This window comes from Silene latifolia, chromosome 11, assembly GCF_048544455.1.
Source record: "Silene latifolia isolate original U9 population chromosome 11, ASM4854445v1, whole genome shotgun sequence".
NCBI lineage: Eukaryota > Viridiplantae > Streptophyta > Magnoliopsida > Caryophyllales > Caryophyllaceae > Silene > Silene latifolia.
Genome location: NC_133536.1, coordinates 43,084,527 through 43,102,788, shown reverse-complemented (window position 1 = coordinate 43,102,788; position 18,262 = coordinate 43,084,527). Strand labels below are relative to the sequence as shown.

Here is an 18,262-nt window from a genome sequence, read left to right as displayed (position 1 = left end):
GACGGTCTCTCTTCTTTGAATCAAAAAGCTTCCTCTATGAACCCTCCTCCTATCATACAACACATAAAGGCTACCAAATCACATACTACACATAAAACCCCCAAATCCCCTAATTAGGGTTTAACCAAAATAAAGGAAAGACAACAAAAAGGGTACATAGATCTTACCCTTGACGCAAGAAACTCAACGGTATGAACAACGATAGGAACTGACCCTCCAAACTCCGGGAATTGCTAATTATGCGATTAGGATGAAGAACTTGCTTGCTTTCTCTCTTAAACAGTAATTTAGGTTTTGCAAAAGTGATTTAGAATAATGACGACAAAGCTTATATACCTCAATCGCGTAATTAACAAAACCCGAGAAAACTCCCCCGTAAAACCGGCTACTCGATCGAGTACCCCCCCTACTCGATCGAGTATCCCAGCTACTCGATCGAGTACCCAACAGGTCAGAAACTTTTCTAAAACGCAACTTACCCCTACTCGACAGAGTAAGGCCTACTCGATAGAGTACCCTAAGACTCATAAATACGGAGTATTACAGTCTTCCCTCCTTAAAAAGAACTTCGTCCCCGAAGTTCAACCCATAACTAAAAACAAACATACTAACTCGGTCAAGACGTAACAAAGCTACTAAGGACTCAAAACAAAACCCCAACTTACAAAATATGAAACCATGAACTCTTAACACCAACTCTACCAACTATTCCTACCTCCACACCTCGCTCACGATGTCGTATCAACTACATCATAAACTCTCCCGACACTAACTCCATACATAACCAACTACGTAAACATCCAACGGAATGTTACATTCTACCACCCTTAAAAGGAACTTCGTCCTCGAAGTTTACTCATACACATAACCTCATCATCCAACTGTCAACACTAGTGAAATATTCTCACACTCATAAACGTCACGCTACTACAAGCACGTCATGATCTTTAATAAAATCACCCACAATACGAATCAATCTTTTATTCTACAACAGACTCAAACTTCCAAATATATTACCATATGCACAACCATCAAAATCTCTTTGATCGCTTCCTACTCCTCTTAAGACAAATGTTACGTCCTCGTAACTCACTAATGCTAAATCCTAGCTATATCTTCTCATTATCCTCATCACCACCGCACGTCATAAATAACCACCTATACTCTAAACATCGCCATGCATATATCCAAGGCTCTCTTACTTAAACATTTCTCATACCTCAACTCATATGGCACACCACCTAACCTATACCATAAAACTCGTAGCAAAATCACCATACTAACTCTCCATTCTTACTGCAAGAGAACATACCTCTCCATATAAAGCACCTATCTCCCAAAAGCATAACTCACGATCTACACTCGTTACGTACACTCACCCTAGATCCTCAAGTTCTTTTCTTTATTACCGCAAAACTCATACAAAACTTAACATAACACTAATCCCCAACACCCTACACTCACTGTCCCAAAATTTTGATTATGAACCACCTGCAGCGTCCAGATCAATACAACACATGTTCCACCAATCACTTACCATTACTATGTCTAAAGCCTCATCTTAAAACAAGATCAAAAGTACTGTAACAACTTCTGACAACTGTGTCCCATCAACAGAATGTCACTATACCATGATAACAACGAAAACATAGACAACTCTCTTTCATATCATACTCTACCCCCATACCAAAACTTAACTGCTAAGAAACATCAATAAACAAAACAACTGTCTATCTGTACAAACTGAAACTCACAGGAAGCAACATCAAACAAAATAACAATCTATATATGGCTGGTATGTACTTTTGAAAACTCGTATCATAATCATCCCGCCTACTCCACCACAACCGGTGACGTCATCGCGACACCGCCACCAACAGCCACACCACAGTGCGAAAATACCCGCATCACAACACTAAATACCGTGCCCGGATCACCACCGGAGGCACCACAACCACATCGATAGACATCACAGCTACATACAATTCCCACAAACACTGACTCAAAATAACTTCTCAGACAAGAAAAACTTATTCAAATCCACTTTACTAAATCACATCGCAACATATTATATGAATTAAACAGATAACCTCATGAATATCATCCCCTCACCATATTACAGATTAAAATGTATCATGAATACATACAAGCATAACCAGTCACGCCAGATCACTCAAATTATTACCTTTTTGAATACCATTCAATTAGATTAGCGTACCCAACATGCATTACAGAACATTCAAATATGACTTTATAGTAATCACACTATACCACTTCTTGTGAAGTCAAAACCTCACACAAACATTTATACACATCATAGACCCGTAATCACATCCCAAGTGTCATCCCGATCACGTAAGTTACCACTCAACATAGGTTACCTGCCGCCCGAGCTTAACTCATATGCCCCTCACAACATTTTCCCCTATTCGCACAACCATCACTTCCTGCCAAGTATAACCATACCATTACTATTCAACTATTAGCATCCGCCTCATCTAGCCACATCTTATACCCTCTCACAATTATACACAACAATCAGGTCCCTACCAAATCAACCTCTTTTGAATTGCTACCTTTCTAATATACCATCACTCTTAACCATTAGTCACAGACCATAACACCACCACTGTTCGGACATCAAACCTCTTTCACTCATCTCTAAACATCACGATTTCTTTCCTATCTTTGGTTAACATTCCAAATAACTATCCTCAAATTCACCAATCAAAATTACATCAACATCATTCCCAATACTATCTTACTCGTATTTTCATCTAACCCTCCACCAATTATCGATTATCGTGCAAATTCTCCACCAACTTCTTACTCCCTTAATTCCTCGAAACTCATGATTAATCATGTTGTCCTGAAATTTCTGTATAATCACTAACTTACTTACTCTTGATAGTATCATACATCTCGACAATTCCTTACTTTTATATCACATAACTCCGGTGAATATTTTTCTCAGCTTACTTTTATCCTTCTTTTCTCTTCATACTCAACAATTCCATTTAATATCTTAACTCTTATTACTTCTACCTAACCCCTCTAGTGCTCCAATTACCTTCTCATCGCTCCAAAACTCAAATCTCACTATTTCATGTCTATATCATCTCATTCTTTCTTACCTTGGATCCTTTCTCATCACTCCACTCACTCACACTTGTCACTAATTTGTCCATAAAAATCAAAGTTTAATGTTCCAACAATTACATCTCCCTTTTTACATTTCTAAAAATCAAAATTCTTTTTATATCGTTAATCGTCCAATGAAATCACACTTTAGTTTCGTCTCTCGGTAACACAAATTTCCAATCTCAGTCACTATCTGCAAATCCACCTCGCGACATGTCTCCATTAAGTTCACTATATACCACTCTTCTCAATTCCACTAAAATGACCTTTCATTACATATATTCTTACTCAATACTATTCCTAACCATCTCCCTCCATAATTCGTTATACAGCTCAGATTGTTACTATCCACATCCTTTCTTTCAATCTCTTCATTCTCACGTTCCATAAACTCACATCATCCCCTGCCCACATTCACTTACTTTTACGTTACTCAACACACAACCATATCACTCATCTCATTTCATCTCAGAAAACATGCTCTATGTCTCAATTAAGCCATAACAATCTTCCTTTTTTTTTTTCCACTATCTATCACAACACATATAACCCATGTCCTCCCACCAAATTCCTACTCACCACAGGCATCACTCACTTCACCATAAGATTGGGTAACTTACGTATCAAGACCAACATACATGTAAAACAATGCATAAAGAAGCAATATAACAACTTTGAATTAAACAAAATATGCAACGAATTCAAAAGATAAGCATATGACCCAAAATAAGGGTCACTAGATCGAGTACAGGCCACTCGATCGAGTAAGTAACTTACTCGATCGAGTAGGTGAAGATCAGAAGCACGTAAAACAAATCACCAGGGCTACTCGATCGAGTAACTAACGTACTCGATCGAGTGCCCCCTTACTCGATCGAGTACCAAGGATACTCGATCGAGTACCCCAATTCTCAACACTGACCAGTTTTCGTAAAACAGTCATAACTCACTCATTTCTTGGTCGATTTGGGCGCGTGACCTATCGTTAGAATCGTAAAAGAACAAGCTATCACCTCCAATTGGAATCACATTAAAATCATTTATGCATCTCAAGTTATAACAGTTTAAAGACAACTTTGCTGTAATCAGACGACATAACTATTCGATTTTCTCTTTCAAACAACTTAAACGACAACAATGGTAACCAAAAACAACTCAACACTCACAAAACCAGTATTCCTAATCACATGTTACTATCTCCCAAAAGCCAAGCAACAATATACATCATGCACATAGATTATTTAACTTGTCAATCATGATTTACCCACATCTTTTATTCTATACCTTTACGTACAACAATAACATAATATACGGCATAAAATCTCCCTAGTCACATGTTACTAACATAGAAAAAGTAGAAAATCCACTTCCATCACATAAACATGTTCTCCACATGAATTTCATATTCTCATGCAATTCCTTAACTCATCTTTTCAACCAAATCATAGATCACGTTCATACCCGTATTCATACAACTTATTCATCCAATCATATGCACGCAATCATATGCATATACACAATAGTAACCCGTAGTAATTCCCATCACAATTCATGTTATCATAAAAAAAATATTACCTTCATTCTTTCCACCACACGTCCATTCAACTATATAACACTCATCCATCCAACACACACAATAGAGCATTAGTAAACACATAGCGATCCCGACTTATATCCCATGGTGACGGGTTCAAAATTGTAAGGCGAGTTCACGACTTTAGGACGTCTCCCAAGTCTTTGCATTAGCTCCTACAACTTCTACCCCGGGTTCATTTTAATTAGACTCCCTAGGTTCATTAGATTCATTGGTTACAGGTTTCAGGATCGTCGCTCTGATACCATTTGTAACACCCCCATACTCCAAGTGCCTTACCAGGACCACTCAGGTATAAGGATACTACCATCTCGGTTACCCGAGGCAATGATAATCATAAGACAATAAAGAAACATACTTTATTAAATAACTTTAAGTGATTACATAACAAACCAACTGTAAGCAAAATACAACTGTTCTCAAACTATAAACAAACTGAATGGAACTGCCTTAACAAACACAGCGGAAGACTAAAGACTCTGATATGTGATGACTCCATCCCCAGCTAGATCCCACGCGTATCCAAGATATACATGTCAAGCAACTGCTCACCACCCCCGAATGGATCACCACATTTTTTAATACATTTAAACGGGGTCAGTACTAATCACACAATTCCAATGTATATATCAACAATAAGACATACAGACAGCTTATCTGTCACGCACACACACAACCACACCAATTCCAATCCTCTCAATCACCGATCGTCCCTTTGGACCAGCCCCGCCGATGGGGGACCGCAGCCGTACCCACCAAATCCCCGCTCCACATAGTGAGCGATAACCCTGTCCATTAATTTGCACATCCCTTCTGTGGCGGGTTCCACAGAAGGCGAAACTAGGGCGTGAAGCCACTCCCGCAAGTGACCCCACTCAGCCGAGGCCACGCCTCGCGAACCATCAACAACGATCACAACCACAATCAGAATACAATTATTATATCAAACAACCAAATACAATACATCAACCAATATCCCATTATGGGACTAATACTGAGTAGGAAATCCTACCTGGTATGCACACAATCGACGGTCTCTCTACCTTTGAATCAAAAGCTTCCTCTATGAACCCTCCTCCTATCATACAACACATAAAGGCTACCAAATCACATACTACACATAAAACCCCCAAATCCCCTAATTAGGGTTTAACCAAAATAAAGGAAAGACAACAAAAAGGGTACATAGATCTTACTCTTGACGCAAGAAACTCAACGGTATGAACAACGATAGGAACTGACCCTCCAAACTCCGGGAATTGCTAATTATGCGATTAGGATGAAGAACTTGCTTGCTTTCTCTCTTAAACAGTAATTTAGGTTTTGCAAAAGTGATTTAGAATAATGACGACAAAGCTTATATACCTCAATCACGTAATTAACAAAACCCGAGAAAACTCCCCCGTAAAACCGGCTACTCGATCGAGTACCCAAGATACTTGATCGAGTACCCCCCCTACTCGATCGAGTATCCCAGCTACTCGATCGAGTACCCAACAGGTCAGAAACTTTTCTAAAACGCAACTTACCCCTACTCGACAGAGTAAGGCCTACTCGATAGAGTACCCTAAGACTCATAAATACGGAGTATTACAGTCTTCTCTCCTTAAAAAGAACTTCGTCCCCGAAGTTCAACCCATAACTAAAAACAAACATACTAACTCGGTCAAGACGTAACAAAGCTACTAAGGACTCAAAACAAAACCCCAACTTACAAAATATGAAACCATGAACTCTTAACACCAACTCTACCAACTATTCCTACCTCCACACCTCGCTCACGATGTCATATCAACTACATCATAAACTCTCCCGACACTAACTCCATACATAACCAACTACGTAAACATCCAACGGAATGTTACAGATATTTTATGCTGGGATGTCGTCGACGCAGAGGAGTGAGCAACAAAACCGGTATTTCAAAAGTTATGTCAATGGGAGTACTACTTTAAGTCAGTTTGCAAAGAAAATTGAGGAAGCCTTGAAAGTGAAAGTGGAGGAGGAGACCGGGAACAATCACGATTGCACAGAGAAACCGTATAAGATTGAGTGCAACTTACTTGTTGAGTAGGTTTTCCATAAATTGTATACTAAGAAGATATATAAGTTGGTATGTGACGAGGTAATTGGGTTAATTTATACCAACGTTGATCCGCCAAGAAGACTTGGGCATAGTGTGACATTTAACGTTGAAGATAAAAAAAGTGGCGCCATTTGGTAAGTGTAAGAACTATTGGGTTGATATTGACAGAAGTGTAGGACTGCTCAAGTGCTCATGTAAGTTATTTGAGTTCAAGGGTATACTGTGTCGACATATTATTAGATGCATGGTTATCGAAGATGTGAAGGTGATCCCGGAGAAGTATATACTTGATCGATGGCGAAAGGACTTGGTTAGAGAATACGAGACAATCAAAACTGGGTACTATAATCCATAAGCCTCAGCTCGTGCGAAGAAGTCATTGGAGGTGACTATAAGGAACCACTACATTTCCACACTAGCGCTTCGAGACGATGAAACTTATGCAACATATGATAGATTGACTTCTGAATTAATTAAGGAGTTGGAGGGATTGTTGGTGTTGAAACTATAGACGCCTATGTCCCTGGCGGTGTTTCTTCTAGAGTATGGGGTCATAGAAGGCTACAGCCTAAGGAATGCAATATTAGATATATGAACAGGAAGGCTGCACAGATGGAAGGTGGTCTGCAGGACCCTGTTGACAGAAGAAGATCTGGGAGGGTACCAAAAGGCAATAGAACTCCCGATGCTAGAAAGAACAAGAAGGTGAGTAATAGAGTAATTGTTATTCATTGTTATACTAAATTCTGTACTCGGCTTTTTTGCATAATCCTCTAAATAACGTCATAATTTTTTTTAATTTCAGAAAAAAACTAATGTTCCAAACCCATTCACCGCTAATGAGAGCAATCATTTAAATACTGCATGTAGCGAGTTTGGTGCATCGCAATATACTCCTACAAGACAGTTTGGTGCGTCGCAATGTACCCCTACGAGGAGCCAGTTTGGTGTGTCGCAATGTACCCCTACGTGGAACCTGTTTGGTGCGTCACAATGTACCCCTACGTGGAGCCAGTTTGATACGTCGCAATCAACTCCTACAGGGAGCGTATTTGGTGCATCGCAATTACGCTCACTTTTTTTTATCCCTAGCAGAAGCACATTTGGTGCATCACAGCCTACTCCTCCTTTGCATGCGATGGAAGGAGATGTTAATCAATCGATGTATGAGTCATCTTACGAATTTTACCGTTAGTATGTTTGTCATGTAAATTGCTTATGAATGAAATTGCATTTTGCATAATGAAGACAATCATTTACTTAATTAAGTCTAATTATATTATATTATACATATAATATACATGCCATAATTTGACCAAGTTTAATTTCACATACCATAAGTTTAATTACAGAAACCATGAGTTTATGATTACAAATTTACATACTAATTTAAACTTAGAGCCCTAAAATATCAACTTAAAAGTAAATAAAGTCATGGACAATACCGCCTCTTATAATCTTCGTCGTAGAAGAGGTTCTCAGTACGCACTTGGTCTTCAATACGTTCAATGGATAACAATACATGCCATAAGTTGACCAAGTTTAATTTCACATACTATAAGTTTAATTACAGAAACCATGAGTTTATAATTACAAATTTACATACCAATTTAAACTTAGAGCCCTAAAAGATCAACTTAAAAGTAAATAAAGTCATGGACAATATCGCCTCTTATCATCTTCGTCGTAGAATAGTTTCTCAGTACGCACTTGGTCTTCAATATGTTCAATGGATAACAATATCGCCTCTTATAATCTATTTTTAGTAATAACATTTTACTAATACACCCAAAAAGGAAATAGATAACAATTGACAGACAAATAGGGAGTATGACTCAATAGTTATCGAAATCTATTTTTAGTAATAACATTTGAGTAATACACCCAAAAAGGAAATAGATATCAATTGACAGACAAATAGGGAGTATCACTCAATAGTTATCGAAATATATTTTTAGTAATATTTGAGTAATACACCCAAAAAGGAAATATAGATATCAATTGACAGACAAATAGGTATATAAACCTAAGATCGAGACAGAATGAGTAGATACCCTAGAAACCTTTTTTAAAACCAAACCCTAAAATAAACCTACCCTAGTAAAAAACCCTAGAAACCCTTTTTAAAACCAAACCCTAAAATAAACCCAACCTTAAAACCACCAAAACCAACCCTAAAATAAACCAAACGTAGAAATAATTATACTTAACAAACACTAAAGACACCCCAACCATATAATGAACTTAACATAGAAACACTAGAAACAAACCCTAAAACAACCAACCCTAAAATAAACCAAACCTAGAAACAAAGCGCCATAAATTAGACCTACTACTTCGTACAAAAAATAGTAGATCAATTAAGTTGTATAAACGAACTTTGTCTAGTAATGTTTAATTAAAATACATATCATACTATTATATTTGGTAGCTTTTCAAATAATTTAGTTTCAGGTGACCTTTCATTATCTAAACCGGATATTCTTTCAATAATTACAGACAAGGAAGCGTTAGATAAACAGTTGTGTATTTAAGGCCACAGACCCATTACGCTCACGCATCTTAAATAAATACCTTATGCTTCCAACCTAAAAGACTATCTCAAGTTAAATTAAACAAAATTTAACATAAACAAATATTCAAATATGAGAATTGTTGACTGTTGATTTCATTCAATCAATAGATTGGAAGAGGACAAACAATTATTCAAAGAAGAATATGTCGCCAACAAGAAGCGCTCCATGCAAATGGATTTCGATGTTGACTATAGTGTTGAAAGAAACCGGGGAACGGGTTCACCTATTACCGAAGTCCTCGGCAATATGGATATTATGAGTACTCATATATTCAATAGGTTGGTCACTGCTGATAAGAAGAATGTAGCAGAGGTATGCAAAGCTTGGGCCAATGGTTTTTTCTTGGAGACCATGAACCCACATTTATAAGAGATTACCGTCTGTCCTTACGCCGAGAGGTGAAGTTTGGTATCCTTACTATAAGAAGAGGGAATAATTTAGTCAAGGAATATTGTCTATGCCAGGGGATAAGAGACCCAGTAACAAAAGATTTGTTTCATCTTGACCAAAGGCTTGCCATAATAGAGGATAAGGTTGAAAGAATTTTATCAAGGGTGGATCATAGAGTTTACTAAATAACTTTTATAGATCCTTTTAATTTCAAGTAGATTCATAGTCTCGTTTGGATTTTAGATGGTCGAATTTGTTATGTTCCTATTTTCAATTCAGTATTAAGTCTTATCTACCAGTTCAATTTTACTTTTCAAATCCTTGTACTCTTTAATTTACCTTCAAATGTGCTAAATTAAAGTATTTAAAGATTATGCCAATTTCAATCATTTACATAATTTCAATCAAAATACAGCAATGCTACACCAACAGTCACCAACTTATTTTTTTATATTTAATTAAGTAATGGTGAACCAACGATAATTAAAAAGTAATTTTTAATTAAATTTAGATTAATTTAATTTAATTTAATTTAATTAATTTCTTTGATGTCATGGTACACGAACAGTCACCAACTTAATTATAAATAGTGGGGAGCTAACACAAAGTATCCAATCTAAAACATAACTATTCCTCTCTTTCTAAACTATTTCACATTTTATCTTCTCTCTAAATAAATCAACTGAAATTTTTAGAATGAGAAACCTTAATGACTTGTTAATTGAATCATTGCTATTTTTGAAGAACAAGTTTCCAATCTTCGTGAACTCGAGTTCAAAGCAATGAAGGTGGTTGTCGGGGCGATTGAAACTCGTAACGATTGTTATTTAAGGGGCCTTAATGAAACAGAAAAGGACGCGGATGATTTCGTCAAATAAGTGTTGGGTACTTATGAAAAATTTAACAATCTTAGAAAAGGATTTTAAGAGGATATTGACGCTTCAAAGTTCATTATTAATAAGGATTAAGAGACCTTATTTTATTCATGTTTTATATTTAGTTATTTAATTATGTTGTACTTTTCTTTTTAAGTTCATCCTGATATTATTTCTAAATTAGTTAACATTGTTGGGTTTTCTCTTCTTTTACCTCTCTTATACTCCCTCCGTCCCGATAAAATGTTATCTACTTCCGTTTTTAGGTGTATCATTCATTTGATTTCTATGCAAGTGGTCATTGTTTGCAAGGTAAATGCAATTGGCAATCACCAACAGTCATAATTTATGAACCATTTTGTCAAAAATAAAAATAAAAATGCAAGTGGTAATTGTTTTAAACTATTCAACGCACGGTTCTCCAAAGGTCATAAATTCAATTATAAATATTTGGTGGTTAACATCATTCTAAAAGAAAACCATTTAAAATAACAATAGTTCTCTCTGTCTTCTCACTAAAAATACAAAAGATTTCAAATGGCAAACCTAAGTGGTATGTCAACGGGTTTGTTCGCCAATTTGGAAAAACACATTCAAACGGTACTTGAACAAGAGTTGAGAACGATGAAGATGATTGTTAGTGCGATTGAAACTCGGAACTATTGTTATGTAGAGGGCGTTAAGGAGATTGAAAAGGAAGCGGATGATCTCATACAATCCTTGTTTGTTTCTTATGGAAAATGCATCGACCTTAGGAAAGAATTTGAGGAGGATGTAAAAGGCTTTAAAATCCTTAAATTAGTAAGGATTAAAAGAAGTCCTTAATTAAATATTCATGTATTTAATTTTCAATTAGTATCTATGCATGTTTTATTTTTATAATATTATTATGTTGTACTTTTCTTATTTAAGTTTATCTTAATATTACTTCAATTTAGTACTATCATGGTTGGGTTTTCTCTTTTACCCCTTTTATATTTTATTCGAATTTGAATGTTAACTTTGTGACGTCATTTTAATTTCGTACTTGAACAAGAGTTGATAAATAAATATCGGTTTTAAATAGAGTACATAGTATGATAAATAATATTTAAAAAAAAAACTTTTTAAGCAAAAAAATACTCGAAATTATATTAATTACGTAAGATTTATTAAAATACAATTCATTGTACCAGAAGATTAAAGGACAAGTTGTCATTTCCTATAAACATATTAATTTTAAATCAACTTCCACTTGTTAATTTTAATTTATAATTAAAAAACCTCCTGTGTGGCATATGAAATGACACGACTCACACTTGTTATTTATATATATACTACATATATTCAGTAAATCCTAACTACATCTACTACCCAAGCCATTATCTAATTTGATTTGTCTTTCAGTATTTCCAAAGCCTAAACCTTTAAAACCTAAACTTAAAACTTCCTTCAAAATAATGGATCGGAACATTACCAAAACATTGATAACAATCGAGTACAACAAATGTTTTATAAATTGCTTAGAGGAAATCGAAAGGAAGAACAACCTATTCCTTTGTAATGTTCAGATCCCACTCAAGGTGGCCAAAGATCATGGCTTTATGCCGGAGTTGGAAAAGATGTAGGCAGATATTGCATCTGCTTTACGAGACCTCAAACTAGCAAGGGAGGTGAAGATCAAAATCATGGAAGAGAATGCCTCCCTAAGAGCCTATATTTCTCGTTTAAATTCTATTTAATTTAGTGGGCATGCATGATGTCACTTATATTAAGTATGTAAATTTTAAATGTGGGTTTTTAATATTTTCCATTTGAATCAGTTTTATTATCATCGATTTTCTTTGGTTTCGATATAACATATGAATATCTATTAATAGTTAAAAATGTGGATTGATTTTCCTATTAAGTACTCCGTATAAATTATTTTGATTTGACTAAACACAACACAAAAAGAATTACAATTGATTTGATTTGATTGTGTGTGTCGTGTAAGCAAGCAACGAAACGGCAGAAATATAGCATGCATGCATGTTGATTTGACTTCTAATTGACATGATTTAAACACATCATCACTAATTAGAAAAATAAAAAAATTGTCTTTCTCCTCATTATAAAAGGAAAATGGCACTATTTTACATTCATTTACAAAAATAAAACTCCTTTTAGATCTCATATATATACTTGTTAGGAGAACTCCAAACGTGTTCACAACTCTTGTTACTAATTCATTCATCAAGGTATTTAACCATTCTTTCCTTTAAATTAAATCATTTGTATAAGTTTAAAACAGTTTACGATTTTTGCATGTATGTGACAATCAATTTAATAACTCCTCAATCATAATTATTTTTTAATTGAATATAAACGATTTGTGTCCATACTGGCGATGAGATATGAAAGGTTGTTATCCAATTTTCTTTTTACATAACGCTTTATTTTTTTAATTGGATATAGACGGTTTTAAACTTATACGGAGTACAAGGGATTTAAACACATCATCACTAATTAGAAAAATAAAAAAATTGTCTTTCTCCCCATTATAAAAGGAAAATGGCACTATTTTACATTCATCTACAAAAATAAAACTCCCTTTACAACACAAACCTTAGATCTCATATATACTTGTAAGAAGGACTCCAAACTTGTTCACAACTCTTGTTACTAATTCATTCATCATTCATCAAGGTATTTTAACTATTCTTTCTTTTTTACTCACTACTACAATTTAAGCAAAGAGAACGTCTTTTCAAGAACGGTTGATAGCGGAACCGGTCTCTTTGTTATTTTTAGTTTGGCGGGCATATAGGATTCCAATAGAGAACGGTTGTTTGCTCAAACCGTTCTCGTACATTAACAAAGAGAACGGTTAGGTTTGACCAACCGTCTTAAAATATAAAAGAGACCAGCTATATATCCAGAACCGTTCTCCTTGATAAAACCAAGGGCACGGTCCCTATCTTTGGCCGCTCTCTATTAAATCCCTTAAAAAACCCCATTTACAGTTCATCCCAACTCATATCATCCCCACTCCTCATCTAACCTTGTGAACTATACCCCATTGGTCTTGCCTCAATTCGTCCACCGCGACAACTCGCCATGCATGACGATTGACGAAATCGTCCTTATTGTCTTCGCCATTCCCCGAGCCGCACACCGACTACCGCACTGCTCTCTCAAGTCACTCATTCGTCTTCTTTCTCATGGGTCATCATCAATTCATCTTTGTTATCTTAAATTGGCAAGTTTCCGTTTACCTGTTGTGTTTGTTTTTTCCCTTTTCAATTTCATTAAACGTAAACCCTAATTTCTGTTTGGGGTTTTGTAATTTGTTTTTTACACGAACTTGTTTGGTTGCTTTATGTTGATTAGAGGCCCCGTTGCTGAATAATTCATCAAGCCATTTGCGAGGTAAAGTAATGCACACCTATTGTATGATCTTATTGTCTATCCATTCTCGGTAATTGGGTATTTGATGGAAGTAAAGTAATGGAGGTGTAATGCACACCAAGTGTTCGATGAATTGCCCCTATGAATGTACTTGTAATAACATGAAGTAAATGAATTAGGGATAAAAGTTTAAGGTCTTTATCACTTTTGTTACCCTGGTAAAGTCCTAATGGTGATTTCATTGAGTTGCTTGTTTAATTTAAGCGCCAGTAAGTTTGAAGAATCCCAACACATGAAGAGAATTATCATCCGAGTTGTCTATATAATAATGTGATTGACATGATTAAGTGAAGCCGTTGAATGAGAGTAATTGATAGGTTAGGATATCAAGTTAGTCCACTGTGTATAAATTGCTAGGAAGTATATTAATTCATATCCCTTCTTGAAAATTAGGATCTAATTTTGTATTGAGTTTTTTCTTATATGTAAATAACTTTAGAGGCTTAGATGCACTCCATTGCTGATAGGAAATGTTCTCCTGAGTTACTTGTTTATTGCATCTATATCTATATAAAAATATAATAGAAGAACCACTATACATTAGACTAGACACGTGTCAACTCCTCAATGAAATTTTCCCGCCTATTCAGTCACTTTGCTTAAGCCTAATTATCTACCGCTATTTACCCTGCCGTCATTCTCTAACCCACACACACTTATCACTCAATATGATTAGGGCTGATTTCAATCTCTTTACGATTTCAATCTACCTCCCTGACCCGCATTTTCTCCTCATTTTCAGCTAAATTACCCATCCACTACTCTCCTCATCCTCTTTACGATTTCAATCTGCCTCCCTGCCCTGTATTTTCAAGTTCATTGAATAATTTACCTTTGTATTGTTTTTACCCATTTTTATCGTTGTGTGATTTTTATTGATTTATGCTTCCATTCCTAAAATTGCTATAGAATACACCATGGAAGGGGTTAGGACGAATGTGATAGTGCGAATCGTGCGATGATGGAGTTTCAAGTTCAATTTATTGCATAATTCACACGGGTATATTTCATTTGTCATCATCATTACATTTCACTTAAGGTATGTTTAAATTCAATTGGTTTTGATATAATATTGAAGTGGCATTCAATTTATTTAACTTCCTTCCTCATTGTAAGATATGATTGCACGATAAATTGAAATGATTTTGTTAACTACCTTGAAAATAATATCTAATTGGTTTTGATATTGATGATATGTTGCCTGCGTATTTTACGATTCTTATGGTTAATTAAATGATGCAGATTAGCAATGGTATTTGTTAAATAAAGTGAAACATTGAAGTAATAGATCATTTCAACTGATTGTTTCAGTTTTAGGAGCAACCGTAGTTAGTTGCCAATATAGCTTTCACTTACAGGGTAGGGAGAACTAGCAAATTACCATTTCACCATAGTATCATTCATGGTAGAACGAGCAAATGCGAGGCTTTATTGGTCTAATTCTCCATCTTATTGTAATTATAGTATGTTTAAAATTCTAGTAATGTTCTTTCATTATCTTAAGAAACTTGCACTCATACTTAAGTAGACTATACTTCATAAAAGACAAATTAATTGAGTGCCGCAAGACTTATGACCTCGCATTAGTGGCAAGTTTAGAGAGGGAGCGATTCATCGTCTTTCTCATTAGCTTTTATCCAAGATAATCGATATTCGATCATTGCATCTACTTGAACATCAAGAGGATCAGTTGTTTCAGCCAGAATGAACTGAAAGTTTTAGAAACCTTTATTTTCTATAGCATTATCGACTTAGTAATTAATTTATGCCTGACTGATAAATTAAAGTTGTTATCTTAAACTAGATTACCTTAGAGTGTGCCACTAGAATGTTCAAATGCACACAATCATAGTCTGTTTTAGGTGGTTGTGTCATCAATCGCGGGCATTGGGTTTCTTCTAAACATAGGCATAATATAGTATATTGAGTCAGTGGCCATTGCCTATGAAAACAAAGTGTACATAATACTGAAGTTAAAAAATGGCTATGAATGCAACGTAAAAAGTTTTGTACTAGAATTATGTTTGTCTATGCAATCATGAAGTAACATGCAAAGTAAAATGGCATCCGACAACAAAGAACGATTATTAGGCCAACTTCAGGAGGGAAGAGCCACCCATATTATGGCAACTGTTGACCAAGAGACTCTTGCAAGCCAATCTCTTATACCTGATATTCTCAACTCAGGGGCGACTGTCGTTAGGATCAACTGTGCCTGTGGAAATCATACTATATGGAGTGAAGTCCTACATAAGGTCAAGAAAATTATTTTTACTATTATTTTTTATATCACAAAGGCACAACTTAATATTCAAATAATTTTAGCAAGATAATATATTTTTGTAGGTCATAGAGGAAGCTATTTCACCTTACATCCGAATGACACTTATGTAATATTTCTTGTGTTATTTACTAAGGATCCCCTCATGTTTAAAGCAACCGATTTCTGAAACTATTTTTCAAGTTTGTTTGTGTTGTGTTTTAGTGGTCATTTACTTGTGTTTTGTGCATCTCTTCTTTTGTTTCTGTCTCGTAGTCACCAATGCTCATGATATTCACATTACTTTGTGCCAGCAAGTTCTATTGTGGGTCAAGTCAGTTGTTGATGAATGAGCCATCACTACTGAGCAACTGAAAGATTATGTCTGGAAGACACTAAACAATGGCTAGGTGAGTTTATTATTTTTAGGCATAGTTGTGGTACTTCAATGTTTTGAAAGTTCACCTTAATTTAGCATCGGCGTTTTAGGGAAACTTTTTTTGTTTGCGTCGTTTATTGATACTTTACGGTGTATGTTTATGTTGTTCAAACCTTTTTTCTATTTTACACCTCGCCCCTTATCCTATGTTGTCATTATCCTTTCTTATAGCATGTTAGATTTATCCATCTTTATCTCTATTTGACACTAAAGGTTTTTTCACATGAACCATTATGAGCGATTGGAAGTTCCTCCTTCATAATGTAAGGAGCTCATATATCTTGAAAGTTATTGTGTGTCTGGTTTCTTTCAATTAGCGTGCTAGTATATGATGTACTATACTAGCAAGCTAATTAAATGTTAGAAAAAACTTGTGGTAGAGTTAGAGAAATAGACGTTAAGATATTTGCTTACATTTTCAGAGTACTGTCCTCAGAAAGAAGGTGGGTGAATCTAATGCTCAATGGCACTGATCTCAGAAAGAAGATGGAGTGATCACAATAACACCAACTTGTCTCCTTACTTTTTCAGAGAGTACCGAGGTATTTGCTTAGCATTTTAGAGTACTATCCTCACAAGTTAACTTTGATAGCTTATTAAATGCCATGTATCAATATACTACTGTTGTTTTCTTCCTACAGCATCGAGGACAGCGAAGGCTCCTAATTGGGTACTGATGAGACGATATCCAGAGATTTATTCACGAGAGTCCTGCTATAGAAATTGATGCAATCTTCATTTTTTCTGCAAATGGTGATTACAATTTTTTGAAGTTCGATTTATTTGCACTATGATGCGACTTAGTGATGAGGATTGAAGGATTTTTATTTATGTTTTGCACATGGTGGCGTATCTTCGATATTTGTAGTCTCTTTACAACATGATACGATTTTGTACTTTGTTTCAACATAATTTGTCCTAATGGTTAAAATTAAATCGGAAGGTTTTTCTTGTGTAAAAATTGTTGGAGTTTCTGAATTATAACAGGTTTAATTCTTATGAGCTATACGATTCAATCATGTAGGGTTACGATAAAAATAGAAATATTTTAAAAAAAAATAACAGGATCAAAGAGAACAGTTAGTACCATCATAATTGTTCTCTCTGAAAAGGTAGAACTAAGGTGCCAAAAAATCTAAAACTCTAACAAAGAGAACTGCCTTATCAAAGAGACTGGTTCTTATATGCAATCGTTCTCTTTGATATATCAAAGAGAATGGTTCTAAAAGGCAACCGTTCTGATTGTTGTTACAAAGAGACCGGGTTGACTTGACTTCAACCGTTCTCTTAGATCAAAGAGAACGCTTGGCCACATGACGGTCCAAACTACGTATAAGAACGGTTACCAACCGTTCTCTTTGATCATTTTTGTAGTGGCGACTACTCATTTCATCAAGGTATTTAACCATTTTTTCTTTTAAATGAAATCGTTTGTATAAGTTTAAAACCATAAATGATTTTTGCATGTATGT

General features: G+C 35.3%; 1 long non-coding RNA gene across 1 annotated transcript; it reads left to right on the top strand.

Annotated features, from left to right (window-relative positions):
• Positions 1-13,727: 13,727 nt before the first annotated feature.
• LOC141614823 (uncharacterized) lies at positions 13,728-17,751 on the top strand. The gene is made up of 6 exons (XR_012529392.1): positions 13,728-13,882; positions 14,014-14,052; positions 15,001-15,130; positions 16,666-16,761; positions 17,213-17,332; positions 17,432-17,751. It is a non-coding gene; the product is annotated as an uncharacterized LOC141614823 (long non-coding RNA).
• Positions 17,752-18,262: the final 511 nt, after the last annotated feature.